At 45.0% G+C, this 8,050-nt stretch overlaps 1 long non-coding RNA gene across 1 annotated transcript; it reads right to left on the reverse strand.

The window, feature by feature from the left end:
* Positions 1 to 286: 286 nt before the first annotated feature.
* LOC119889184 lies at positions 287 to 770 on the reverse strand. The gene is made up of 2 exons (XR_005442024.1): positions 667 to 770; positions 287 to 517 (listed from the first exon to the last, which is right to left on the reverse strand). It is a non-coding gene; the product is annotated as an uncharacterized LOC119889184 (long non-coding RNA).
* Between the last annotated feature and the right edge of the window lie 7,280 nt (positions 771 to 8,050).

Below are 8,050 nucleotides of genomic sequence, written 5' to 3' on the forward strand. Positions count from 1 at the left end.
AGGCCTGTGTGTGCGCGTGTGTTTGTGTGTGTGTGTGTGTGGGGGGGGGGGGTTACCTGGACATGCACTTGTATGCAAATCCGGCACTTCCCCCGGAGGAAGTGCATGTGAGTCAGAGAAGCAGCTCCCTCAGGCCCCAAACACAACAGGTGGGATTTGCATGCTGCAGGTGGAGAAACGCTGGACCTGCTGCTGCTGAACACACTCATCGTGCTGCAGCTGCTGACAGATGTGGGCGCTCACGACGATGCTGACAATCTCTGTTAAAATGACCCGAAGGATTCACTTCTGTATTTGAAGACATGTTTGAGTTTATTTGACAGCCTAATGATCAGATTAAACTGAGACAGTTTGTTTGACAGAACATTCACTCAGTAAATCAGGCCATAAAGCTTCTCCTGCTCAGAAAGGAGCTGACAGATCTTTATCAGGCAGGAGGTCAGGTCTCCACTGGCTGCAGGGTTAACGATCAACGAGAAACAAACTGCCGCAAAGACGCTGTGACAAGATTATAAAACTGTGAATGACAAAAAAAAAGATGAAATCAGCATGGCGCTCTTTAAACGTTTAAACGTTAAACACCTTCAAGAAAATGTCATGTATAGAGTTGTGCAGGCGCTGCATCGGGTTGTGCTGTGAAACAAAGAAGGACAGGGTCTGGCTCACCTGGCCCAGGTGTGTCTCATGCAGCTGATTAGCCTACAACAGGTCTGCAGCCCTGGAGAACCGAGCAGGAAGGCCGTCACGCTAATTCATGTGATGCAGCACAGATGCAAATAATCACGTCGTTAACATTAACAAATAAAAGATCCCAGTGAGATATTAAGTCACCTCACTAACTCTCTGCTGTGATCTGAGCTCTAGAACATCATGTAATGGAGAAACAGTTTCTTGGCCGTGTATATCTGCAGTCGAGTCACCTGGATAGTAAACGTACTGACTGACACGAGAGACAAAAGTACAGAGTACATAGATGTTTATAGTTAACGTTGTACATGCACACTGTGTTTTTAGTAAGTAAGTTTATTAAATTAGTAACTTTATAGAAAACTGTCTTTGGCTTCTTCACATTAAAATAGATGATCAGCAAGAACTAAAATAAGACGCCTGAATTTAAAAGGGTTCTTCTTCTGCTTCATGTTAAGTTTGGAGGCCTACAGCGTGTACAAAACATGTAATTAAAGTATTTTAAACCTGCATGTACTAAACCCTTAATTCAACATAAGAACTGTGTGAGTAAATATAATTCTATAGAAGCAAAACAACAAACATTGTTTGTGTTTATCTGCAAACACATTTGAGAAGCTCAACAAAAGTCTCAGAGAAATTTGTTCCTTATGTCTGAATGTAAATATTCTGTACAGTACATGTACACTAAATACACAGAGCAAATAAAACGTGTCTCTTTAAATGGTGTTTGTGTCAGTTAGGGGTGAAAATGATCCCCGCAGGCTCCCATACTCTCACATCCTGTCTGAGTGTCTCCTGTCACAGCCTCGGGCAGAGGGCTCATCCCTCCGTCCCTTTCTCTTTTTCCTCTCGGTGCAGCAGGTTCGTCCTGATCCTCAACTCATCCTGCAACTTTCACAGCAGTTTACCTCACATCTGATCAGCAGCTGCAAATACTACTGTAGTAGTAATATTTGTAGCAGTAGTAGAAGTAGGTGAAGTACTACAACTACTACTTCTACTACTGCTGCTTCTGTCAGTATCAGTGAGTTTCCAGCAGCATTAATCTGAGTCTTTGTACAAACATGAAGCTGCTGCAGAAACACAACGCTGTGTGTGTGTGTGTGTGTGTGTGTGTGTGTGTGTGTGTGTGTAGGTGGGGGGGTGGGGGGGGAGCTGGCAGGATGCCCAGTATCACATGACAGGGGCGAAGCTGTGAGAAAGAAGAAGAAAGGGCGAGAGACACTGAGAAACAGAAACAGAGAGAGACACAGGGTGAGGGCGAGAGAGCTTAACAGAGACTGAGGAGAGAGAGAGGCCTGGGAACAAACCGTTCCCTCCGTCAATAAACACCGCCTGTTGAACACAGAGACTCAAACTCACAACAGACCCTAAAACCAGAAACATAAAAACAATAAACACATTTATAATCTGACGTCAGCATCACCAGAATCTGGATCCTGAGCCCAGAACTGAGACCAGGTCCACTTTAATCTGACAGACACAGTTTCACTTTAGAGTTAAAACTGTTTTGGACAAACATTCTTGGCATCGACACAAACAGTGAAACCACTTTCAGTATAGAAGTCATTTGGCTTTCAGTGCTGGTTGGTGTGGCGCCCCCTGTGGCTGCTGGTAGTAACAGCCAGGTCCCAAACCTTTTAATTTGACATGATTAGCATTATCTCTCTACTAAAGACAGGAATCAAGGTGCTTTTTTTATATAATAATGTCGAACGGTTCGTCCAGTCAACCTCACATGTGGCGGGTGTTTTCCAGCGGACAAATTTGGACATGTGACAGAATTATTACACTTTGAATAAACTACAGTACAGCGCTCTGCAGCAGTGAGGCGGCTGGCTTATAGGCTTATAGCTTCCGATAATAGTGAATTGTTGAAACTAGAGTGAAGTGGGAGTTGCTCTGTGAGGCTGCACTCTGACACGGCGCTCACAATGACGCTAGCATGCTAACATTAGCTAATTAGCAGAAAACACAACAGCCCGTCCTCAGCAGAGAAACGTCCGTACATGTCGATAATGCAGCCGATTATTACGACCCAAATTTACGTTGTTTTGTTGGGCGCCAACCTCTAGTGGCAGAAGAAGTCAGGTGACATATAAAGAGCGACAATTAGTCATTTAGCTGACGATTTTATCCAAAGCAACTTACAATTGCAAAAAGTCACGCGCCTCTGCAGCAACGAGGGGTTTGGTGTCTTGCTCAGGGACTTTAGGGCGGGATTATCTATGACTGACAAGTCGTTACCATGGCAACCTGTCAATCAAGCTAGAGTGACTCGTCCCCACGGGACTGTGTAAATTTAGCGCTTTTGAAAAAGCTTATCAGGAGTCGGCTGTTCACCTTCTCTGGTGAGCACATTTAGTTTGTAGACTGTTGTTATCACTGTGACTGTGAAGTTATCAGCCCTGTTAAGATGACAGTTAACGTGAGGTACAGATGCACCTAGCTAAGCAAGCTAGCTAGCTCCGCACACGGCCGTTAGCTAAACCGTTCGTCCAAATATGGTCACATCTGGTGTTGCTGGTTGCAAAAACTCAACATGGCGGCCAAACTCAAAATGGCGGTCCACAAACCAACAGGTGACCTCACGATGATGACGCCCACTTCTTATATACAGTCTATGTCACGGGGGGGAATCGAACCCAGGTCTCCTACACCAAAGGCATGTGTCCTATCCATTGCCCCATTCCACCCCCACAAAGTCCATGTAAGGAGGTGGACAGATGAGTCAAGTCACTCAGGAGAGTCCTGTGTGAAAGTTAAATAACGTTTTGTAGATGACTTACATGTCGTTTTGGGTCATATATGTTATTTTAGGCGCCTGAATATTGATCTATTTTGTCGTTTAGGTTTGAGGCTGATGGGAATGTCATTAGTTCTGCAGGTTGGTCTTAAAACAAATGATGAAAAGTTATTACAGTTCATCCTGAATGTCTGAACCACATTTCATCACAATCCGTCCAACAGCTGCTGTTTCAGTCTGCACCAAAGAGCTTTTTTAAGACACACTTTTATTGTCCCCTAAGGGAAATGTGTTTTGGACTCTCTGTTCGTTCTGCAGCTTCACAAAAACAACACAAGAATAAACATCTCTGAACACAAAACGTCATGCATCACAACTCATGTTCTTATACACATAAGACAGGAACCTATGTAAATATAAACACCTACTCGTGTTCTCACACTACAACCTGCATAGCCCACATGAAATGTTGCTCAGCCCAAATTGCCTGTGTGTTGCGCAACATAATCTTAAGGATTATAGCTTGTTTCAAGTCCTGGTTCTGAAAGATTAGTTCCAGCAGGACTTTCCCAGACAGTCAGTGGGTCAGGACTCCAGACAGGGTCTCCTCCTCCTCCTCCTCCTCCTCCTCCTCCAGTCTGTACACAGAGACGTCTCGCCCTCAGTACACTTCACCACACACCACCAGTCTGAACCCAGGGCACAGAGTTCCTGTGTCACTGTGTGTGTGTGTTGATCGTGAGGTCCTGGCTCGGCCCGGCTCGCTGTCGGCCAGAAATGTAAAGCTGCAGACCGCAGCAGCTTTTAATAAACCCAGATTCACTGAAGTCTCAGACAGAAACAGTCTGAGCGCTGAGCTCCAACACGACACACCAGTCCAGGAGATTTCTGCTGTTCTGGTTGGTTCAGTGTTGAACTTGAGAACGTTTCCTTCGAAAAGCCCGGCAGCTTGGCAGCTGGTCTGAGAGCCGTCAGACACCTTAGAGGCCTGACCCTGTGAAAACTGGTGATGATCAATCAATAGGAGCAGATGCTGAGTGTTGAGGCTGCTGTTAGCATCCATTAGCACTGATTATGTGTCACAGCAGCAAGTGGAGATCAACAGGAGCTGAGCTAACAGCTAACAGCTAACAGCTAACAGCTAACAGCTAACAGCTAACAGCTAACAGCTAACAGCTAACGCTCCGTGTGAAGCTGCTGAGGTTTGTTTACTTGTCATATTTTCCCCAAAACACTAAAATCTGTTTGCTGTCAGTCAATCTGTGTTTTTCTTCAGCTCGGGAGCTTTAAGTTCCTGAAAACAGAGCAAAGGTTCCCAGACCCGGTTTCCATCCAGCTGGAGCTCAGACAGGTGAGAGCTCACCTGAGATCACAGCAGCACCGACACACATCCAGAATATAAACTGATCCTGAAACAGCCGACGTCAAAAATCTCAAACCCGATCCAGAGACAGTTCCTGACAGTTTAAAGCGCCAATCATCAGTGTGTTTACATGTGATGTCATCGGTTTTTGGGTCAACGTGACAGGGGCAGGTGGGCGGGGCATGGTGTTGATTGACAGAGAACAGAGAGCATGGTCAGCGTTTGTTTCTTTGTCAAGCAAAGTAGTCAGTGGGTGCATTCGAGATGACGTCGGCTGACTTTCGCTGACTTCATAGTCTAACATGAGCTGCAGGTGACCGCAGGGGCGGGGCATATAAACGGCGCCGTCAAGTCGGACACATTCTACCTGCGTGAGCTTACTGTGAGCTCAGATCAGTGACAATATTGTGGTTTCAACTTTGTGCCGCCGGACTCGGCGCCTGCAGCTGCGTTGCTCCCGCGAGGTTTAAATGTCATGTGACATGGTGACGTTTTGCAGCGCCAGCGAAAGTTGAACACAATTTCTAACCAGCATGCGTCACGTTAAGTCAGCGCTGCGCAGCGCCGCATCATGTCAAACGCAGCTAATGTCTAATGCTCTGGTGAATTCTGGGTATTGTAGTGCTGCATGAAACAAAGTGGAGCAGAGAAAACGAACTTGATAGATACTATTACCATTTCCTTCTGTGGTGGTAGAAGTATTCAGATTCTTTACTTACATAAAAGTAGAAATACACAAGTGGAAATATACTAAAAGCACGGCCCGGACCGGGACTGAAGCCTCCGAGACCGACGGAGGCCTGACATTGACTACAGTGCCGAGGTGGTTTACAGCGACCCGGACTCTGACTCCGGGCACGACTCCGGGTTCAGGCAGAGACAGGAGAGGCGTCGTGTGGGGGAGGAGCGAGTTAACGTAAGAAACATTATCCACCATCTATCTTGTTGATGAGTCTGTTTGAAGCTGGAGGTTAGTTATTCCCTCGGACTGCGTTTAAATAAATGAACAACATGTTCTCGCTGGCTGTTCGACACGTTCAGAATCAGTGCGCTCGTCGTTAGCCGGCGGCTCGCAGCCCGTAGAGTTTAAAGGCTCGTTATTACAGTTTGTATTTCGCGTTAAGACTCTGATAATATTCTGTCTCAGCCTGGAACTCAAGCCGCTTTCTCATGCCCCAAAATATTAACGTCACAGACATATAGTGACTACTCAGCTGCAGTCAGCTGACCTCTGCTCCCTGCAGCAGACACAAGAGTCACAGTGACACGCGTGAAACGGTGAAAAGAAGTGACTCATCTGTTTTTCATCGTTGTCCAACATCAAGCTGAAAGTGATCATGTGATCCTCTCTGTCTCTCTCTGCCTCGCTCGCCCTCTCACTCCATCCTCAGCCCTCCTCCTCTGATTGGTCCGCTGAGCCCGGCTCACTGTTTGACTCATCCAATCCCATGGCTGTGTGAGGGGAGGAGGAGGTGATGTCATCAGCTGCTGAGTCACCAATCACATGAGATCATCCTCGCGCGCTCTCCTTCACTCTCTCTGTTGTTTCCCACAGACCCTCAACGCTTCCCGAAAATACATCAGCTGACTGAAGGCTGTGTGTGTGTGTGTGTGTGTGTGTGTGTGTGTGTGTGTGTGTGTGTGTGTATGACATCATCATCTCCTCGGATGATGTCAGACTACATGTGTGTGTGTGTGTGTGTATGACATCATCGTCTCCTCGGATGATGTCAGACTACATTGTGTGTGTTGCAGCAGAGAAGCTTGTTTTTATCAGACGTTGGATCGACTGCTGCAGCTCAGTCTCTCCCCAAAACAAGTATAATAAAATAAAAATTAAAAAAAATAAAAATTTCTTGCAGCAATAGTAGTTTAGTAGTTGTAGTAGTTGTAGTAGTAGTTGTAGTAGTTGTACTACTACAACTACTACTTCTTTTCGTTTATGAACTCTGCTTTCTTGTTGTAAATGTAGTGACTGATTGCACGTCTGCTCACTTCTTTAATTATTTAAGCTGCGTTTTGCGTAAGTCAGGTGTTATATAATTAAAGTGTATAATTACTTTTATTAGTAATATTGCGATGTGATCTCATGATAGGAAAAATGGACAAAACAAATCTGTAATAAAATACAATCATCCTGCACAAACACAAACCCAGTCTCTGTGTTGTTTGTGAGATTCATGGCTTTTTTTTGTCATTAAGAATTTTTATTCACGTAAAAAAAACTCTACATACAAATATAAATGATGCATCACATTTAAAAAACATAAACAAAACTAAACTAAAAAAGCTGCTAAAACCATAAAACTACACCATGGCAGCCTTTCTAGAAAAGGTCCAATCAGAATAATGATTAGAAACCTGTCGACCAATCACAGCCCCAGAGTGACTGCTTCCTCCCAGCGCCTCTAACCCGACAGCTAAAACTCAGCCAGCTGTGACCAGGTGTGCCCCGATGTGGGGGCCCCGATGTGGGGGCCCCGATGTGGGGGCCCCATGGGGGTCGCCTGGTGTATACAGTATCAGATGTGTTCTGATATGCTGTGGAAATTTAAAATATATTCTAAATTAAATCTCACACATGTTTCATCACACCAAACTATAAAGTTTATCTTCTTTTAAATAACTTCCCCCTCCTGTTATCGTTCCTTTTCTAACTATTTAGTACATTTAAATTTCATTTTTAAAATCCTTCTACCCTTGAACGTTGACCTTCACAAGACCGAGGGTGACGGTTGGAGCAGTCAGATGAAGCGGGGAGCGACTACAGGCAGCCCGCCTCGCTCTGACATCTCCGCATGTTAGTGGAAAAACTTACTTTCCCTGATTAATGAAGTTGTTTCCTTCAGCTGCTCACATTTACCCTCTGAAATAATCAGGACCAATCGTCAGTATGTATTTGCTTGATTAGGAATTTCTTAAAATGTCAGTTTCAATTCATTTTCAGTTCATTGCAAAACAACATTAATCTAGTCAAAACAAAACTACAAGGTGCTGCTGGAATAAACACCGAGGCCCCGAGGCCCCTGGGTCATTTGCAACTTAAAGGTCAGATTCTGTAGCAGTTGTTTTGACAGTTTAGTCACATCAACCTGTTTTATAACGAATCCGTTTTCCGTCCACAGCAGCGTTTTAGCTGCGTATCAGAGTTGATCTCCGTCTATTAAAACCACTGAAAACGCACATCTAGGGCCGTTCACTGAGCACGCGCATGTAAACATGAAGCAGATGCTCTATTCTGTAGTTACAGA

The sequence above is a fragment of the Micropterus salmoides genome, unplaced genomic scaffold (assembly GCF_014851395.1).
Source record: "Micropterus salmoides isolate LMB-PRFRI ecotype aquatic unplaced genomic scaffold, ASM1485139v1 Ms_hic_scaffold_5, whole genome shotgun sequence".
NCBI lineage: Eukaryota > Metazoa > Chordata > Actinopteri > Centrarchiformes > Centrarchidae > Micropterus > Micropterus salmoides.